The sequence below is a fragment of the Crinia signifera genome, chromosome 7 (genome assembly GCF_055691185.1).
Source record: "Crinia signifera chromosome 7, ASM5569118v1, whole genome shotgun sequence".
Classification (NCBI taxonomy): Eukaryota; Metazoa; Chordata; class Amphibia; order Anura; family Myobatrachidae; genus Crinia; species Crinia signifera.
The window spans coordinates 79,760,373-79,782,026 of record NC_139223.1 but is presented as its reverse complement, the minus strand read 5'-3'; the positions used below and the strand labels follow the sequence as shown (position 1 = coordinate 79,782,026).

The following is a 21,654-nucleotide window of genomic DNA, read 5'->3' as shown; positions in this document are numbered from 1 at the left end:
CGTTTATCTCTCTTTATCACCCTTGCATTGATCTCTTGTTAAGGCTTAATACATCTGCCCCATAAGCTCCACTGGGGCAGGGACTGATGTGAATGTTCATATATTCTCTGTAAAGCGCTGCATAATCTATATAAGAAACTGTTAATAAATACATAAATAAATGAGTAGAGATGTGCCTGCAAACATTATTGTAATTGTTTTTGAGTTGCATATAATGAGTTACATTATGATCAGCTGAGTCCATAGATGAGTCCAGAACAAATATACTGTACTGCAGCAATTCACTCGTAACTGTGTACCCTGCATAAGGGCGCAAAGAGCTGTACCCAGTGGCGGAACGTGTGGGTGGTGAGCCCAGATTCAAAAATACAACTTGGGCCCCCCTCTTCCACCCCAAACCAAATTCACAATATGCAACACAGAAGTGGGTGACAGGGAAAGGCAGAGGGTGACGGGAGAGGCGGTAGAGTATGATAGAGAAAAACAGTGGGTGACAGAAAGAGTGTGACAGGGGCAGCAGTGGGCCCCTTAGTCCTTAGGGGCCCTGGGGCACTGCACCTGCTGCACCAATGGTAGTTCTGCTTCTGGCTGTGCCTACTAAAAGGTGTTGAAGACTAAATGAAGGTGCAGCTGTGTCACAGTGATTAGTGATTAGTTGTTGGCTATGGTATATTAAAACACTCAACAGGTGTTGAGTGCAGTAGCCAGGTTGCCAGGCTGCCTATACAGTGCTATGTGTCTGCTGGTAGGGAATGCTAAGATATCTACTAGGGCATGAATATTAATAACCCTGATTATAGTGATTCTTTTCCAAACTACATTAATATTCTATGCAGTCGGTGTTCAGGTGTTTTCTGTATTGCCTATGGCAATAGAACTGCAAGCACACATTTGAGCTTTAGGGTAAATTGACTAAGATGGGAGTTCTAATGAAGATGGGATATTGCCCATAGCAACCAATCAGATTCTACTTCTTATTTATTTAGCATCATCTAGAAGATAATAGAATCTGATTCAATACAACAGTGCAATTGTTCTTTTTTGGGCTTACCACAATTATGTCCATGGATCTACTAATAAAATTACCAATATTTTATTTTTCAGGTATTGCTTCTTGGGGACATTTTTTTATTCCAGTTTATTAATATGTTGAATCTATAAGATATTTGAAAAGAAATTGGCAATGTTCTGCTCTTCAGACAGATAGACGTTGATACCAGTATCAACAGTGTCTAGATAGACAGTCAATAACACCAAAAAGTTGACAAGCACAAGGTCGATATTGACAAAAAGTCGACACATGCAAAATGTTGACATGGTAATAATGAAAAGCTCAACATTTTGAGTTTTTTTCATTTTATTTAAACATTTTAAAACATGGACTTTTTCATCCATGCGGACGCCGAATGGGAATGATAAAGGTCACAAGCTCAGATTTTGACATTGACACAAAAAAATATGAAACTCATGTGTCAACTTTTTTCATGTGTAGACCTTTTGTGGATGGCAACCTTGTGCATGTGGACCTTTTGTCCCCATCGACCTTGTGTATGTTGACCTTTTGTCACTGTCGATCTTTTGGACCTATTGACTGTCTATCTAAACATTGTCAACCATTTAGTCCAGAACGTCTAATCCCTGGTCTCACTTCAAATAATGCGGCCTGACTCTCTGTTTTGAGTGTTATTCAAAAGTCAGCAACTATTCTAAAGGGAGAATAAAGAACTTTGTCTTCTTTCTCATGTCCTTAACAATGTAGGAATGATTTATTATTGGATGATTGAATTCTCACATTGACCAATTATCAATAGACTGCACTGGGCCACAATGTGCGTGCACCACGCTGTCCAGTGATGAAATCCTGCTACTTTATTGGATTGCTAGCCATTCGCAAGGTGATTGACAGGAAGCCGGCATTTGGGGGTGGTAACCGGCTGCTTCATGGGCGTGTTGAAAAAACCACATGCGTGCTAGAAAAAAATGCAGTCATGCCCAAGGATTTTATGGGGGTGTGTGACATCAGCTCCGGCCTTGATCAGGCAGACTTCATCCCAGCTGCTCAGTAAGTCACTGACTACTCTGAGTCTGCGAACAGTGGGGAAATCATTTAATGGTGAATGGTTTGGGGAATATTTGCTCGGCTGCATCGTATTCACAAGCTGTACGTGTTTCGCATGGTGTGCAGATTGAGACGCAAAGTGGGATTTCACTCTAGCGGGTGGCATTTCCCTGATCGCTGGCTGCTGCAAATTAGCAGCCACGCAGTCAAGTCTGAATCAGGCCCATTGTTGCAATGACGTTCTTTCTGGGTTTGTGAAAAAAATACTGCGCAACATTTTGTCTGCTGCCCGTGACACACTTGGGTTTACACCAATAGCCCAAACAGAACAATACAACAAAATAAGATTTGTGCGTTACAGTGGCGCTGCCGGTAGTTATCCCACCACCTTTTTACATATACAGCACTTTCCTTTTTTGTGTACTGCTTGGTAGATGGTACTGTTTCTGAAACACAAAATAAGACAATATGGTGCAAAATAAAGTTTTCAAAAGGATCTGATCATTTCTGTTCCTGTAGATGTGAGTGCAGCTAAAGGAACATAAATTATTACATCCTTTTGAAAACGCTCCACTGTAACACACAAATCTTGTTTTGTTCCATTGTTGCAATGAAAAACCAAGGTGAAGGTAAAAAACATAGGTCCTTTTAATTATTGTAATTAAGAATACCTCCGTCCCAAAGAAAAAGAACAATATAATTCACCATATCTACATTTTTTTAATAATATATTATTATATTTGCCAACTCTCTCTGAATGTCAGGTAGTAGCAATCTCCCTGACTCTCTGAAGTCTAGCAATCTCCCAGATCGCACCATATCCCGTATCCTTCAAAAACAGACCCAAGACTTTCCTGTTTACTCAAGCATTTCCGTAGGTCCCTTAAGTATTGTTTATGAAAACCTTTATTGTTCCTGTACTGCATTACATTCATTTTATCTGTTAAACACATAGTCCTACTAGAGAAAGTGCGCTATATAAATACAATTATTATTATTGTTATTATTATTATTTAGCTGTTATTTTCTTGGAGAAAAAAAATAAATCAGAAATATATACAACAAATGGGATCATCAGTGCAATTTCCCTCCATTGGTTATGAAGCACAATGATCCCTTTGGCTACATGCATTGGTAAATAAGGTTTCCCTTGGCCACTTATATGAAAACATCTCGTAAAACACAATACATAACTGAGCTCTGAAAAGTCTTGGTGTCTTTTCATCAACAATCAGATCTTACTAACTGCTATGGGGGCTCATTTACATTTGGTTGGTCCTTTTTATAACACACCTCTTAGATGTAACCATACATCCGCTTTCACACTGCACATGTAAAGTAAGTGTTTCTTTAACAAGCTCCCTGAAATTCTCTTTCAAAGTAGACAAGTATGCGTTAGGTACAAGGGTACAAGGGTTGTGTTGTAAAATAATATTGTACAAGTGCACCCAATTATAGGGCGTGTAGGCTATGTCATGTGTGCCTGTAGCAAGATTTCTCCAGGAAGATGATTCAGTTTTATGTGACTAATAGATTATACTGAGGCAAAATATAAGTGATTAGACAAGGACAGCAAACAGATCAACAAGATTTTATTTACGCCAGTACTTTGTAGGTAGGGATGCCAATCCCGGGGCATTTTTTCGATCCCGGGATTCGGGATTGAAAAATGCTCAATCCCGGGATTCCTGGGATCCCGGGATTGGCCTCCCTAATAAAAAAATCCGGGCAATCCCAGATGTCAATACAAATTGCTGCACCCCGCACATCCTCCCTGTGCCCATAGTCTCTGCCCTGTCACTTACGGCGGCAGTGGCGGTGACAGGGCACAGGCAGCATCTATCTCCGGCGGGTGGACGGAAGGCAGGGGGCATAACAGCGGGCGTCTGTCCGGGTCAGCACGACAGGCAGAGCAGCGGCCGGGCTGCGCAGCGTGACGTGATGTCAGGGGTCACGCTGCACAGCCTGGGCGCCGTCGGCACAGCACACTGTCCCTCACAACTCCCGACAGCAGCACCGGAGGTAAGGAACAGTCAGCCGGGCAGCGTCTGAGCCATACTCTGGTGCTCAGCGCTGCCCGGCTTTAAGCAAAAACTAATGGGGTTGCTAATCCTGGAATCCCGGGATTGAAATCTTCAATCCCGGGATTCAAATCCCGGCGATTTTAGGCCAAAATCCCGGGATCCCGCCGATCCCGGGATTGGCCTCCCTATTTGTAGGGCCACCATGTGTGATTAATGCTTCTTGGGAAACTGTCCACAAGTTCCTGGACAACAGCAGGTGGTAGGTTTTGCCATGCAGACTTAAGTACAGTGACCAACTGTGACACTGAAGTAGGCCTAGGATGCACCCATCACTCCAATTCATCCCGGAGGTCCTCAAGAGGGTTAAGACCTGGACCCTGAGCTGGCCAGTCCACCCAGGTTACTGAATGTTCTGTAAAACCAGCTGAAATAACCCCGTAGCATAACACCACCACCTCCACCATTTACTCTATCTACTGTACACTCTTATCATACATTATACATTCTCCTTGCAATCACCAAACCCAAACACATCCATCTGATCTCAAGTGTTTTATACTTACAAACACAAACACTTTCATGAGGGTGTCCAATCACTTTTGTCCTAATTTAGAGTTGCTTCTGCTAGTGCTGCAGGTGAGATTTGTGAAACTATTTCAGCAATGGATCTACATTTTTTTTTCTTCATTGACGTTACTTTCTTTTTCAATGTACAATATGTAAATATATATAATTATATAATTTGTCACTTTAGAGGCGAGCTATTGTAGTTCTAAAGCCACCCATAAACGGAGCAATGTTTGGGTGTGTTGTAATTCATGCTCCCGTGCACATCACATGGCACGGCACATAAAGTACTGTATGTTCGGTGCATACTTTTTGTACTAGATCGCATCTAGTACAAAATGCAAGCTGCTGCTGTAGAACATCACATGCTTTTTGTACTAGATGCAATGCGATCTAATACAAAAAGTATAGAGTATATTGCTCCGTGTATGGGCACCTTAATATTTCCTGTTTGATTTAAAAGATCTTACATTTGGGCTTGATCAAAATCTTAGGTGGCAGCAGCTTCACTGGAGGACTGGGGAAGGGTGGCCAAGATGGTGGTGTTGAAACAAATTACTTGGCCCATGGTCTTGGACTTCATGACTTTCATGTCATGAAAGAAAGGGATTGCAGGCTAGGGAGCATCACTGAACAATAATAAAAGTCAGGGATAACGATAATTTATGAGTTTTATTTAATCTGTGTGCATTGTTGATGAGGGTCTGACATTACCCCTCTATCAATTGATGTTATTGCCTAACAACATTGTGGTACTGGATGCCTGGAGACCGTGCTCTGTGGCCCCTTGATTGCTATAGAGTCACAGGCTGGCCGATAGTAAACAGAAACTCTGCTACATAAATGCCTCCTAGGCAGCCTACATGAATACTACTGTGAACAAAGAAGTGGTTATCCTATGTGCATGCACTGCTTATTGATGTTCCAAATATCTCGATGATCTCTTGCCAATAATAAACATGTGTTGATACATTAATGTCAATATTTCAATTGCACAAACCATAAGCTTCTTGTTGGTACTCAGAGTCACATTCATACAGCACTGGCACAGGCAGCATATTGTGTTAACTCAAGAGATCACACCAGGGCATTTGTTTATCTCTGAAGAGCATATTCACGGTTGTCAGAATCGCAGTATGTTGGTGGTGGAGGGATCCACTTGTATCCCTCCTTCCCATAGTAAGATGTGGGGCTCTAGGACTACAGATGGTGCTAATATATGAAAGCCACCTAGTGTGGGTGGGGCATAGCTTAGTGGGTAGGGGGTGTGGCATCATGACCTAAAACCCATTTTTGTTGTGTCGGGGGTCTTGGAGATGCAGGTTGCAAATGGAGACTGCAGTAGCTGCATTTCCAGCATCTGTACTGTTGCAGTAGCCAAGTGCTGCATGTAACGTTACAGAACAGCATCTGTTACTGAGCAGTCTGTACTTTGGTGTCACCTCTCAGAAGCTGACACACGGGTGAGGCCTGTACCATCCCCCACTTTCACAGTGGCGACATTGCTATTCAGCTCCAAATTGCCCCTAATAATGAAGAGTTTCCGCATGTGTAACTGACCCAAATGGATGATGAACAGGCCTCTGAATGTATAAAAACAGGTTTAACTTCGCATAACATATCAATTCCCTATTTCATAATGGAAATGGAAATAAAAATGATAGCCTGATATTATAAATTCACATTATGGAGTCATAATTATTCTTGAAGTGGATGGAGACAGATAAGCACAAAGGGAAGTGTGTTCTGCACAAGTCATGAGCTTTTCCCCATTCTCCACAAAAAGAGGATGTGGAGATTATTGATGATCATGGTATCACACAGTGACAATAAGATAGCACATGTTTATTCGTCACTTCTCATGTATTTATCACAAGTTTAACTGAATTGTCTGAAATATGATAACAACTAATCAGTGGCGGTTCCTATTTTATTTGGGTAGGGGGCTTCCTCTACCCATGCCAGAGAAAGGAGATAACAAGCTCCGGCCTGGGCTGCCACTAGGAATTTTCGGGCCCGGGACTGATTTCCAGACTGAGCCCCTGCAATTCAAAGGTGTTAGGAAACACCTCCCAATGGGACTGCGGGTCCTGTGGGTGACTGGCAGGTAGCACTTCCAATAGGAAGTCTCTGCAAGTCACAATGAAACTACTGAGCATCCTTGAATTTTAAGGTATGCACCTATTTTGTTGTGGCATTGACCACAGTGGGAAATGTGGTTTTAAAGATTCATTTGTATGTGTATGTTATGCTTAGGGCATATTAAGGATGTGCAAAGCAAATTGTGGGCACTGCTGGGCAGAGATCCATCTCATTCATGCAAATCTTTTATCCCAGATATCGAGCTCTTGCACGCTAATAATGATAGTGACTAAGTCATGAAGCATACATATAGGGGAATAGATATGTGAAACTTTGCATATGGACAAATATACTATTTTAATTCCATGCATGCAATGCAAGTGCAAATGTGGGCAAATGTGAACAGGCCCCATAGCCTTACCGTCATTCCACGTCCTGCATCGTTACTATTTAACTTGTGCTTTGTGTTTGACAAATGGTGCTCCAGGCCATTCAACTCCTGTCATGTGGACAACACAAGACAAGTTACTATCCACTGCACTCCCCGTCAACAAAGGCTGCTCAATACAACTGTGAAATAAACTAAATGGACTGGATCATACTGATTTGGGGTGAAGAGCTTGACCATTGACATCGAAAGTCTCTCTTTAACCAACAGACGTACTCATTTATGTTTTTTAACACCTGTCATGTGCTTGAAAAATTACAGTTGGGATCTGATTGGCTATATTAGCATTTATCCATAACCATGAGTTTAATCATTCAAGTTGTTATAACTCATTGAAAAAAATGGCCTCTTATTATTTTCCAGCAAAGACCAGCAAAACTTTGTCCCAATCAGTGGCATAAATACAGGAGACAATGGATGGTGCCAGTCCTAAAGTGAGCACCTTTAGATCCTCCATTGTTCTAGGTTCTGCTTTATGTACCCCAGAGCACAAACAAGCATGTGCAGGACATGGCCTGCTGCCTTTACTGTTGCTGTAGGAGACGGAAGTCCCTGATCAGCAATATGTAATGTTGATGTGCTGAGGTGTTGGTAATTATTTGAGGATAGAGTATATGTCTTGGTGCTACTGGAGAGTTGGAAGTGAAAAGAATGGAGGACAGTGTGTCTCTGGGTGCTCTGCCTGCTGGAGTGTTGATAGAGAATGTAGGTGGGTGGGAGTGTGATGTCATATGGTAGTCACTCAATGCTCATCTGGGAAAGTTTTGGACAGCCAGGATATCTTACCCACATGGGACCTGCGGGGCCCTAGGCACGCACCTAGGTTGGCTTGTAGAATATGCTGTAGGTAGATATGCAGCCCAGTCACAGTATAATGGAACATTCTATTGAATTGTATATCAGTGGTGTGACATTTTGTAATTGGTTACCTTCTTGCTTTCTTGTATACTGCTAGTAACTACAAACATGTCATTAAAGATAAGTATCCACTTGGCAGAGGAGAACAAGTCTGGCCAGTGTAACTCGTCACACTCCTCACATGGATATCCAGGTATCACCACTATGTTAGCAGCAATAGAAAAAGAAAATATTAATCTTAGCTTTGTGTCTATATATATATTAAACAGGTTTGGCTGCAACCAGATCCTCAGTTATAACTGTGGGATAATTAGATAAGGAAGGGTGAAACAGGATATATAAAGTTTGTTCTCTGCCTAGTTACAGTATGTGCCTTCAGAGTATCACTTGGCCAACATCCCAACAGACTGGTTTATGTAATTAGGATTGATGGGAAATGATGGCAATGGTCATATTTTGCAAATATTATATAATAATTTATAGGAAGAATATGTTGTAGTATTCTGCAGGGATAGCATGATCAAAATAGGGAATAAATATGAATGTGTCTTTGCAGTTCAGATGTTTGTACCAGTGGCGTAACTAACATTTTTCCGCCCCCCCGCCGACATTGACATCACCCCCCATAGCTCCCCCACCCGCCCGTCCAAGTAAAGTTAAGCACCCCCTTACCCCTCCGCATGCCACCGCCGTATTCCTGGTCCCGCACCACAGATGTCCTCATGGCTCCGTCTCCTGCAGTTATAATGAGCCATTTTGTTGTGTAATTTTTATTAGAACTGTAGGACGGAGCCAGGAGGATATCTGCGGTGCGGGACCAGGAATGCGGCGGCGGCACGGGCAGCTCTCAGGAGGTGCTGGGAGACTGTCTGCCCTGAGGAGCACCGGCGGCAGCCCACTGGTGCTTGCTCCCCCAAGTAGCCGCGGTGGCTGCCGTACGGTAGCTACCCCACTGGTTTGGACCACATTAGTCCTTGTCTGAACCATCTGCTATGTAGCCATGTATTATTTAGATGATTATACACATTTTATTAGGGGGTGCACCGCCAAAGGAGTGGGCATAGCTCCACCTATTGGGCGTGTCTAACACCGCCAATCAGGCGTGTCTTCCTTCTATTGGCACTCGCTACAATATAAAAAGTCTCTAAGCCACACCAAAATCTCCTGCCTATTTCAGTTGTAAACTTCTAATTACTTTGTGTAACATTACATGCAAATACAGTCATAAACATATATGGATGATGCAGGTATTTAGTGATATGACAATGGTCTAGTACAATTAACAATGCAAACACACATATAATTGATTGATGGGTGCTTCTTTAAATGGAATACAGTTCTAAAAAGCAAAAGTCTTTGGTTAAGGGTATTGCTGGTATTGTTAGCGGCAGAGGTGTTCATAAGGGTGAGGCACAGCATTAGGGGGTGCCTGTGCACCCCTAACACTCAATGTGCGCATACCTATTATTATACAGTATGTTGGACAGCAAGAAAAACTGAAGAAGGTGGAATCAGTAAATATTTTGTTCGTATTGATGGCTCGGCACATTAACTTGATACTGTAATGGTAATCTTTTTTTTTGTTTTTTTTGTTTAAATGTCATCTTGAATGGTTTTGTATTTGCTAAGCACAAAGGTTTGTATCATGTATCATGTTTCCATACAGTACCTGGCAACATTCAAATATCGTTTCCCAGGGTACTGCATGTTTTGAGCTTGTGGAAAAGTCATTTTGCAGAGAAGAAATAGCTAGATCCTCTCCTGCTCGGCAAGGAATGCCCTAAAGATTCACTGCTTAAGGTGTGTACATACATACTGGCCGATATATCGATGCTCCATCAGCCAGTGTGCATGAATGATATATCTGTGGATGGCGTTGTTCACAGATATATCGTTTTGGCTCTGCTACACAGCCAATGCCTGATAAATCTAGAGCTGTGTGTGCGGGCAACCCGCCGACCACCCGTACAGTTGCACCAGGAGCCACCGGTGATTGACAGCTCTCGATATCTCCTCCTTCACAATTAAATTATGGTTTTACACTGCTACACAAAACATGGGGCATTGTACTTAGGGCCTGATTCAGCATTGTATAGTAACCAGTAGCAGCTGCAACAGTGAAATTATACTAATGCCGCAGGAGGGATCTGAAGAAAAAGATGCGTTCTGTCATTGCAGATATCCGAGTGCTGTGTCCGAAGGCTCACACCTTGAACCTCGTTTGCTTACAACATTGAATCAAACCCTTAGCAATAAAGGAAGTCTCTTTGGCCATCAGAGGGTTAAAGCAGGGATGGGAAACCTTTGGCCCTCCAGCTGATGTTAAACTACACATCCCAGCATGCCATACAATAGTTTTAGCATGGCCAAATAGGGAAACTGTAGCAGGGCATTCTGGGATGTGTAGTTCAACAACAGCTGGGGGGCTGAAGGTTCCCCATCCCTGGGTTAAAGCATCACTGGTGCCACCAGAGCATAACATTAAGGAATCATCAATGGTTTTACCCATAGCTGGATGTCCCTGCTTGTGCTACGCAGTCTGCAGACACCTAATCAGGGAAGGGGGCAGGATTAATTTGATGGTCTAAGCCAGCAAATGCCAAAATTTTTTCTCTCCTGTACCCCTTGATTAGGCTTAACATTTATAAATACCACTCATGTCATAAATCACCCCCACCCATGGGCGGATTCAGGGGAGCACCCGGGCACGTGCTCCCCCTGTCATTTCAGACATAGCTCATTTTGGAACTGAGGACCGGGGCTTTCCAATGAGCCAAGCCCCGTGTCGCTAGCCCCCCGGGAACTGGAGATATCGTCATACAAATCTAGAACATTTTCCCCATAGGATAACATGGGACCCGATAATTCTGACCCCCACCCGGTTCCGACGGCTGCCATTTCACCCCGCGGCATCACAGAAACTCGTTGATCTCTTTCGAACCCAAATCGCTGGGCCTTCAATTTGATACCAGGCACGTCCATATGGGTCAATTGGTTCCGAGATATTGTGGGTTTTTTATTTCAGAAATGTAATTTCATGGCTGTTCTTGTTCGTTGAGGGCAGATAACTCTGGAACCAAGCACCCCAGTTTCACGGGAAAAATCATTTGAAGCCCACTTAAAAGTTCTTCAATATGATACTGGTCTCATGTAAATGGGTCAGTTGGTTCCAAAGATATAGCCAGTTAAACGAGATAGCCGGTTAAAGGGAGAGGAGGGGGTGTTTTTTCTCCCCCTTACACCAGAAAATGCAGGGACTAGGCTGGTGTAAAAGGGGCCAATCAGGGAATGTCCCTGCATGATCCTGGGACAATATTCCCTGGTAAAACCCTGCATTTTCTGGTGTGAAAGGGGTATTATTTCAAATAGCCGGGACCTGCAGTGCTCTGAATACAGCCGGGCAGCCCCCCACTCTCTGCCTGGCTTTCAATGGCTGTCACTTCTGCCTGGCGGTGGCTATCCCCCAGGTACCACAAGCATGTATTCCCCCTTGGCAATGAGCATGTAATCCCACATGGCAATGAGCATGGAACCCTTGGCAAGGAGTATGGAACCCCTGGCAATGAGCATGAAACCCTTGGCAATGAGCATGTAGGTAAGCAACACTTACAGATGGAGCGGGTCTCTTCTTTGCAGGGGATGGCGATTGCGACGCCAGCTGCGATCCCCTGCCACCCGCCATCTGTATCTGCGAAAGGGGATGCGGGCGCACGAGATGCGTGCGCGTCCCCTTCCGACGGCTTCCCCCGGGTCCCCGCCGGCTTATTGGCGGTCACCCGGGGTCCCCACCGCCTCCCCGCACCCCCCCTAACCCTGTCCGTCTCCCTGAAGCGGAGACGGACAGGTTCCTCTCACCCCGCCGCACGGAAACTGAGACGCGCGTGCGTTGGAGACGCACGCGTGTCTCAGTCAGATGGAGAGCCGGGCTGCTGGCGGATCGCCAGCGGTGACGTTCTGGCGATTCGCCAGCAAGAGGGAGCCCGGTTCCATCTGTATGTAGCATCATTTTTAATAGGCATTATGAGGTTTGGCATAATACATAATGGACATTATGCTGTGTGGCTTAACATGTAATGGGCATTATGGTGTAAATTTTTAATGTCCCTGTTTATGATGCATATTGTAAATTTTGATTTAATCTCTGAGGCATTATGTAAATTTTGGCACAATCCATGTAACATTATATGAATTTTGGTTCAATCCGTATGGCATTATGTGAATTTTGGCACAATCCATGTGGCATTATGTGAATTTTGGCTCAATCCATGTGGCATTATGTGAATTTTGGCTCATTCTGTTATCCGCAGAAAGGGGGTAGTAACAATAGCAGCCATGGCAGGGAAGCAGATTTAAAAGTGTAAAGTATTACTTACACTAACATTCTGCAGGAGGGCGGCTGGAGCAGCGCTGATGTCTGCGTGGCTTCCTGCTGCTCGGAAGTTTCCGAGGGGGGGGGGGGGGGGTGTGTGTGTGTACCACCTGTTATCCGTGGCCGGGGTTTATTTTAATGCTTATCCGCAGCAGGGGGTGTAACAGCCACGGCAGAGGAGCAGTTTTAAAAGTGTAATGTATTACTTACACTTACAGTACATTCAGCATGACAGCGGCTGGAGCACCGCTGACATTTGCGCAGCTTCCCACTGCACAGAAGTTTCTAGACAATGCAGGGGTTTTCGGCAGTCACGGGGGGTCCGGATCTCCGAAGGGGGTGTCACACTGTTATCCGCTGCAGGGTGGGGGTAACAATAGCAGCCGCGGCAGGGGAAATAGCCAGCCAACACACAGTATTTACTTGCATTGAGCAGGAGCCGGCTGAAGCCGCACTGACATCTGCGGCTTCCTGCTGCTGAGAACTCCACTGAACACCACTATGCGGGGAGGGGGGTCGCTGAGAGGTCGTGTGAGACTTGTGCTATCCGCTGAGGCAGGAGCTGAGACATACTGCTGCTGCGTGCTATATCCTATCAGAATCTAATCGCCAGGCAGGAAATTCTGGTCGACCTGGTGCCCGGGATTTGTCGAGCCCTGTCTTAGATCATACCATCCAACATGACCCTCTCCAGGTGGGACAGAATGCTCAATACCTGAACTAAAGCTATGTATACACACTTAATTTTGCTTTAGATTCGATTGTTAGATTCGATTTTCTATTAGATCTGGCATTAGACTCTTCCCATTCAATTTGATGTTAGATCTGTACTTTTGCATTAGATATCTATTTCGATATCAAATTCGATTTACATTCATGGTACTTTGCACACATTCGAGTTACTGGATCGAATTCGATATTTCCTTGGCTGCACAGTCTATTTTTCTTTTAGATTTTGAGAAAACGGGAGCGCGCATCGAATCGAATGCAGATCGACAGTGTCCTAAAAACCATTCAACGTGGATTTGATTTTGCTTCTACAAGCAAAATCTAATCGAAAACAGGGAAAATTTTCAGCATGTGTACACAGCTTTAGCTTTATTTATGATTACTATCACCTGTGGTGAAACACCTTTCTTATCAATTATTCTGTTTAAAACAGGCGATGGTAATCATACATTGAGATGGAAGTCCAGGAGCAGAGCGTTGTGTCCCTCCTGGATTAGGTCATGTTGGGAGATATGTTTCTTGGCTATCACAAAGGTAAAAAATGAACTGAGTTTGGAATAGTCCTCTCCCTCATATGCTGTTGGTGAAACAGTGGGATCACAGAGTTGCTAGCCTTTTGTTGCCTATAAAATGTATTTTATTGTATACAGTCAGGGCCGGCGCCACCACTAGGCAGCTTTAGGCATTTGCCACTGGAGAGTGGTGGTGAGCTGCGACAGGGGCGGATCCAGGATAAAATGACAGGGGGGGCACAATGATAAAAGAGGGTTTAGGTAGGGGAGGGGCAGTGTTAGTGGTGCCAGTGTACATGCTAAGCGAGCGGCAGAGAGAGGGTGGGAATGGGATTTAAAGTACGCAGGCCCACCATGGCGACAAAAGTGAAGGATGGGGGCGTGGCCACTCAACAGGGGGCGTGTCCTTGAGTGTAATGTACAACACCATATACAACTTCTACACATTATGCAACAAAATACTAGACCCCATTATACTTGCCCCTTACACATGATGCCAAATGGAATGAGCCAAAATTCACATAATGCCAAATGGATTAAGCCAAAATTCACATAATGCCAAATGGATTGAGCCAAAATTCACATAATGCCAAATGGATTGAGCCAAAATTCACATAATGCCACATGGATTGAGCCAAAATTCACATAATGCCACACGGATTGAGACAAAATTCACATAATGCCACACGGATTGAGACAAAATTCACATAATGCCACACGGATTGAGACAAAATTCACATAATGCCACACGGATTGAGACAAAATTCACATAATGCCACATGGATTGAGACAAAATTCACATAATGCCACACGGATTGAGACAAAATTCACATAATGCCACACGGATTGAGCCAAAATTCACATAATGCCACACAGATTGAGCCAGAATTCACATAATGCCACACAGATTAAGCCAAAATTATAAACAGGGACATTGTGCGCCAAAGGCGCGCATTGAACATTTACACCATAATGTTCATTACACATTAAGTTACACGCCATTATGTCCATTATGTATTATGCCAAACACCATAATGCCTATTAAAAATTATGCTATATAAGTGCTGTTTATCTACATGCTCATTGCCAAGGGTTCCATGCTCATTGCCAGAGGTTCCATGCTTGTTGCCATGTGGGATTACATGCTCATTGCCAAAGGGGAATACATGCTCGCAGTAAATGGGGGACAGCTGCCGCCAGGACAGTGGCAGAGCCTGGCTGTATTCAGAGCACTGCAGGTCCTGGCTATTTGAAATAATACCCCTTTCACACCAGAAAATGCATTCCCAGGTTGGCCCCTTTTACACCAGCCCAGTCCCTGCATTTTCTGGTGTGTGGGGGAGAGAAAACCACCCCTCCCCCCCTTTAACCAGTTATCTAATTTAACCGGCTATATCTTCGGAACCAACTAACCCATTTACATGAGACAAGTATCATATTGAAGAACTTTTGAGTGGGCTTTGAATGATTTTGGTCCAGTGAAACTGGAACGTTTGGTTCCAGAGTAATCTGCCCTCAAAGAACATGAACAGCTATGAAATTACATTTCAACAATAAAAAAATCGGTTTACACGCAATATCTCTGGAACCGATGGACTGATATGGACCAGCCTGGTATCATATTGAAGGCCCAGCGATTTCAAATGGAATGAGATCAACCACAAGCTTCTGTGATGCCAGGGGGGGGACTGGCAGCCGTCGGAACCGGGTGGGGGTCGGAATTGACGGGTCCCATATTATCCTATGGGGAAAAAAACGTTACAGCTTTGCCAGGCGATATCTCTGGTTCCCGGGGGGCTAGAGACACAGGGCTGGGCTTGTTGGAAAGCCCTGGTCCTCAGCTAAATGACAAATTAAATGACAGGGGGGGCACGTGCCCGGGTGCCCCCCCCCCTGAATCCGCCACTGAGCTGCGAGCAGCAGCAGCAGCAGCAGAGCTTCGAGGGGAGAAAGTGGCTAGGAGCCTGGGACTGGAGCAGGCTGCAGGTGAGTCAGCCATATCGCCGCCCGCACACCACTGACCCCCCTGCCTGCCCGGAGCTGCGGCATGTCATCCCCCTCCCTGCCCACCCGGAGCTGCGGTGAGTCATCCCCTCCCCTGCCTGCCCTGAGCTACGGCATCTCATCACCCCCTGCACACCCGGAGCTGTGGCATCTCATATTCGGAACGGGTGTGCACTTGTACACATCCGCTCAGACGATGCACTTGGGGGGTGTGTGCATTCGTTTAGTGTGTTCTGTCGATAACAATGCACGATCTCCTTTCTCGTTTGCACATGAATTCCATGCCTACGCCTATGTTGTTTATGACTAGGTGCATATAATTTAGTGTGTATTACTGTATTTGTACGAGCGATATATAACTGCGTTGTTCACAGATATTTTGCATCAGTTCTGCAACACAGCCGACGCACCGATATATCTAGACATATATCGGTGCATTATTTATTTATTTATTATTTATTTACAGTTTCTTATATAGCGCAGCATATTCTGTTGTGCTTTATAATTGGAAACAACAGTGATTAAACAAACTGGGTAGAAATAAACCGACATAGAGGTAGGAGAGCCCTGCTTGCAAGTTTAGAGTCTATAGGGATAATAGGAGGGATACATAAGGATAGAATTCCATAGCATGGCAGTCCCATCAGATTACAAGACAGTCTTGATGGGATGTAATTAGATATGAAAGCTACTGGAGGTTATGTGGGTGTTCCTTATTATGATAAGCTTGCCTGTAGAGAATGTTTCAGGGAATGCTTGAAAGTTTGGAGGCTAGAGGAGAGTCTTAATGTGCGTGGAAGGGCATTCCATAAGGTGGGTGCTGCCCAACAAAAACCCTGCAAGTGTAAGTGGGAGCAAGTAATGAGTGTGGATGAGAGACGCAGATCTTGTGCAGAGCGGAGATGTCGGGTGGGGATATATTTTGAGATAAGCAAAGAGATAAACATTGGTGTAGTCAGAGTAATGGCTTTGTATGTAAGTAGAAGTAATTTATATTGAATGCGGTAATATACAGGCAACCAATGGAGAGACTGGCAAAGCGGATCAGCAGACGTTGAACGTCTAGCCAGGAAGATCAGCCTCGCAGCTGCATTCAGAATGGATTGTAGCGGTGAGAGTCTTTTCTTAGGAAGACCGGTATGGAGGCTGTTTCAATAATCAATGCGGGATATAATGAGTGCATGGATTAGAGATTTTCCAGTGTCTTGTGTAAGGTACGGATTAATTGTGGACATGTTTTTTAGATGTATGTAACATGATTTAGAGACAGATTGAATGTGAGGAATGAAGGACAGTTCAGAGTCGAGGATGACCCCTAGATAGCGAGCTTGTTGAGTAGGATTGTTGTGTTCTCGACAGTGATAGAGATATCAGGTTGGTAACTACTCTTGGCTGGTGGGAATATAATTAATTCTGTTTTGGAAAGGTTGAGTTTGAGATGGCGAGATGACATCCAAGATGAAATGGCAGAAAGGCATTCAGAGACAAGTACGGAGCAATACTGATGGTGACAATTCTGGGGAGGATAGATAGATTTGAGTATCGTCAGCGTACAGATGATACTGAAATCCAAAAGAGTTGATTAGTTTCCCAAGAGAGGAGGTATAGATTGAGAAAAGTAGAGGACCTAAGACTGAGCTTTGTGGTACTTCAACTGACAGGTAGTGAAGAGGAGGTAGAATCAGAGAAGCGAACACTGAAAGAGCGATTAGATAGGAAGAGAACCAAGAAAGGGTTCGAAAGATCTAGGGATTGTAGTGTTTGTATGAGAAGAGAGTGGTCAACAGTGTCAAAGGCAGCTGAGAGATCTGCCGCTACAGCTGGGGGGGGTGTTTGCGGCGGGGGCTGCTGCCGCTACAGCCGGGGGGGTGTTGTTGGCGGGGGTTGCTGCCTCCACAGCCGGGGAGCGGCGGGGGTGCAGACACTACTCACCACTGCTGCGCCGCACTGACATCCAGCGGCTGCAGCTGCTCACACAGTGTAGCATGGCCCAAAACAAATATGGCCGCCGCATATGTGCATTTAGTATATGCATATATGCGGCAGCCATATTTATTTTGGGAAATGCTGCTGTTTGTGACCAGGCTGGGCTGCGGCCGCTTCTAACCAAGGTAAGCGGCCCAGCCAGAGTGAAATCTGGTCCGGCCCACCGGGAAACGGCCCGGTTTCCCAGTGGGCCAATCCGCCTCTGCTTGTGGGGTCATTTGAGGAGAAAGTGGCAAAAGGCTCAGGAAGCAAGTCACTGGCTGAAGAAGAGCATGCCATTTCATCTTGGATTTTAGCAATCTTTGCCATGACGAAGGAAGCAAACTGAGCAGGTGGGGAGGGTGTGTGTGTGTGTGTGTGGGGGGGGGGGGTAAAGAAGTGATGAGAGATTGAAAATAAGTTTGTTTATCAATGTTGTGATAAAGTCACTTGGATTCTGAGATTTACGCCACTGACATTCAAATCTACGTGATAGTTTTTGTAGGTGTCTTGTTAATTTAGAGTGCTACGGTTGGCATCTAAGCCTACATGGATTGTGAGGAGTAGCTGGAGCAGCTTCACCAAGGGCAGTTTGCAGAGTCTGGTTCAGGTGGGTTACAGCTGTCTCAGGACAGGCAAGTGTAGAAATGGGTGACAGCAGTTGTTGCTGAGAGGTTGAACGTTGTTGAAAATCAATAGCAATAGTATTTCTGCGGATTAGAGGAGGCTTGCATGATTTAGGTATTGTAGAGTTTGGAGAAATGGAGGAGGTTGAGAAGGTGATAAGGTTGTGATCCGAGAGAGGGAATGGGGCGTTAGTGAATTCAGATGCATCATGCTGTGTGTACGGACAATCTGTCAACCAACCATGCAGTCTCGCCGGGAGCTGCCAGTGATTGACAACTCAATGGGCGGGTGCACTTGTAATGTCAGTTCCGACGGATCGGGAAGTGTTACTGGAGAACATACGGCCCAATCCATCCGTTGATCTACAGATATATCTATTAGTGTGGGCTCAGCTTAAGATTCTAATGACATAGAAATTACTGCTACTGTGCACACAGACAAAATGCAGTTTTACTGACAAACCCTTGAAAAGCGGCACTGTAGCATTCACTATTATTAGTATGATAAATATTAATACATACTATTACCATTCCTTGGAGACAAACATTGGCCCTTATTCTGGTTTACTCACAAGGCTGCAAATTTCACAGCTTTGCGAGTCCACCAGTCGCCGCCCACACACCCACCCACCCCCCTTGCATGGCGTAATTCCCCGCAGGCAGGTAAATGGGTGATTTGTATAATCATCCATTTGCAGCCTTGCATGCAGGCACAAAATCATTTGATGGTCGCCAACCATCGAATGATTTTTCTCTGGTGTCCCCACACCCACATCATCGGCGAATTACCATGTGAATGCCCAGCGTTTTCATAGGAATGCCCATGAAACGCTGGGCAATTCATGGGTGAATCCCCCGGCCTGCAACACCATGCCCCCCCCCAGCCTCGTTGTTGTGTGCGAGCGCATGGTTTGCCGTGGCCTCTCGCACGCAGCGGCTGTTCATGCGCATAACTGACTATGCGCAGTCGCAAAACATCACTCCGCTGCGCGAACACGCAGGAGAGCTGACTAAATCTGAATAAGGCCCATTGTTACTAAAAGGAACTAAGATACCTTTGTTACTACTAACAGTGCTGACTGTATCTATTTAGTGAAATTGCTGTATGTCAAACTGTCGGCAGGCTTGTATTTATCTACTATAAGTGTCCTCGAAGTGTATAAAATACTAAATAAAACTGCTGGTGCTGCATACGAATATCTCATTGTGTTGATATATTTATCGTACACGATACTATATAGAACTGTCGATACTGCATATGAAATTGTTATAGATATTTCGCAGACTTACAATAGTTTAATTTTTAGCCCCATAAAAAATTGACTATACAAAGTCGCTACAAATGGGGTTATTTCATACTTGCCTAACTGACCCTCTCCATGAGGTAGAAAATACTCTGTTCCTGCACTTCCCTGGTAATGTATGATTGCCATCACCTGTGGTGAAACACCTTTCTTACATACTTGCCTACCTGACCCTCTCCACGCGGGAGAAAATGCTCTGTTTCTGGACTTCCCTGGTAGAGTATGATTGCCATCCCCTGTGGTGAGCTAGGTAAAGGTGTTTCACCACAGGTGATAGCAATCATACATTACCAGGGAAGTCCAGGAACAGAGCATTTTCTCCCGCATGGAGAGGGTCAGGTAGGCAAGTATGGGTTATTTTCATGTATATATTTATGTACGTTTCCATCAGTACACACCTCCCAACATGACCCGCTCCAGGAGGGACACAATGCTCTGTTTCTGGACTTCCCCTAAATGTATGATTGCCATCACCTGTTTTAAACAGGTTAATTGATAACAAAGGTGTTTCACCGGGATGCGGTCATCTATTAGAATGAACTTAGGTCTACAGTCATTAGGTCGACCCCACTAGGTCGACTGGCAGGAAGGTCGACCTGACTTAAGGTCGACATGGGCCAAGGTCGACATGACTTAAGGTCGAATTTGCATAAAGGTCGACATGAGGAAGGTCGACTGGTCATAAGGTCAACATGGGTTTTTCACTGTTTTTTGAGCCGACATGTGCCGACAGGCGGTATTTCATGCCCTACCATCCACTAGGGCGTGGTGGGAGAATAAAATAGTGTGCCGAGCGCAGCGAGGCACCGTGCCCGAAGCATCGCGAGCGAAGCGAGCGATGCGAGGGTCCGATTCTCATTGCCAACTGTGTCCATGTCGACTGTGTCGACATTCGGATAAAAAAACCAGTGAAAAAGCCATGTCGACCTTATGACCAGTCGACCTTCCTCATGTCGACCTTTATGCAAATTCGACCTTAAGTCATGTCGACCTTGGCCCATGTCGACCTAAAGTCAGGTCGACCTTCCTGCCAGTCGACCTAGTGGGGTCGACCTAATGACTGTAGACCTAAATGCAGTCTGACGAATGATCCCATTCCGTTTCACCACAGGAGAGGAAAGTCCAGAAACAGAGCACTGTGTCCCTCCTGGAGAGGGTCATGTTTGGAGGTATGATCATGTATGTCTGTTTATATAACTGAACATCACTCATTTATTTTACAACAATCAATTTAAAGTTAAGTTTTAGATTACAATTTACAAGCGCATTCCATAAGAACAGTGAGAGTATTTTTTCTTCCTTGCTGCGTATATTCCACTCCCCGTGTATCTACATCTCCCATAGTACAAACCACACCTCTCCCAGCTCACCTATTTCCCACATTACAAATCTCCCACGCCCTATCTGATTACAATTCATTCCCTCTCTATGAACTGCATGCAGTTGTTTTTAAGGTGTCGTTCATTTCTTTTTTTATTAACGGTGCTAAAGCTAAAGCAAATGTGAACCAGGCAGGGTGTTATATACCTGGTATGTCCATATAGCCACACTGCAACTGGCAAGCAATTTTCCATAGACCAGTGGTTCTCAAACTCGATCCTCAGGACCCAGCACAGTTCATGGTTTCCAGGTAACCCAACAGGTGCACTCATTACTGACTGACACATTTTAAAAGATCCACAGGTGGCGCTAATTATTTCATTTGATTCTGTGAGGAGACCTGCAAAACATGCACTGTGTGGGGTCCTGAGGACTGACTTTGAGAACCTGTGCCATAGATAGGGTTACCACCTTTCCCCTTTAATTCCGGACACATATTAATTACACAGGTTCTGTGGAAGTTTAAAATCAGGTGAAATGGAGTCTTGAAGTCAGCCAGCCACAGAACCTGTGTAATTAATATGTGTCCGGAAATAAAGGGGTAAGGTGGTAACCCTAGCCATAGACAAATGTGATTTTGGGTTTATAGGCAACTGGAAACCACCTAAAAGTGTGCTCTGCAATATCTTTGTAATCCTGGTATTTCACACGGATTTCATTGGTGTAGGTCTGGGGTAGCCAACCCTAGTCCTCGAGAGCTACCAACAGTGCATGTTTTACAGGTTTC

At 44.7% G+C, this 21,654-nt stretch overlaps 1 protein-coding gene across 6 annotated transcripts in view; it reads left to right on the top strand.

Moving 5' to 3' along the window:
• Nucleotides 1-21,654, top strand: part of LITAFD (LITAF domain containing) — a 39,331-nt gene that overhangs the window by 3,202 nt on the left and 14,475 nt on the right. Inside the window, exon 1 of one of the 6 annotated variants that reach the window (XM_083153370.1) lies at nt 20,663-20,716. The exons of 1 other annotated variant lie outside the window; for it this stretch is intronic. The gene's annotated coding sequence lies outside the window, so the exon portion shown is untranslated. Of the gene's footprint in view, nt 1-20,662; nt 20,717-20,932; nt 21,078-21,485; nt 21,595-21,654 lie in introns of those variants that run through there. 4 more of the 6 variants (XM_083153372.1, XM_083153373.1, XM_083153375.1 and 1 more) reach the window with 4 other exon arrangements.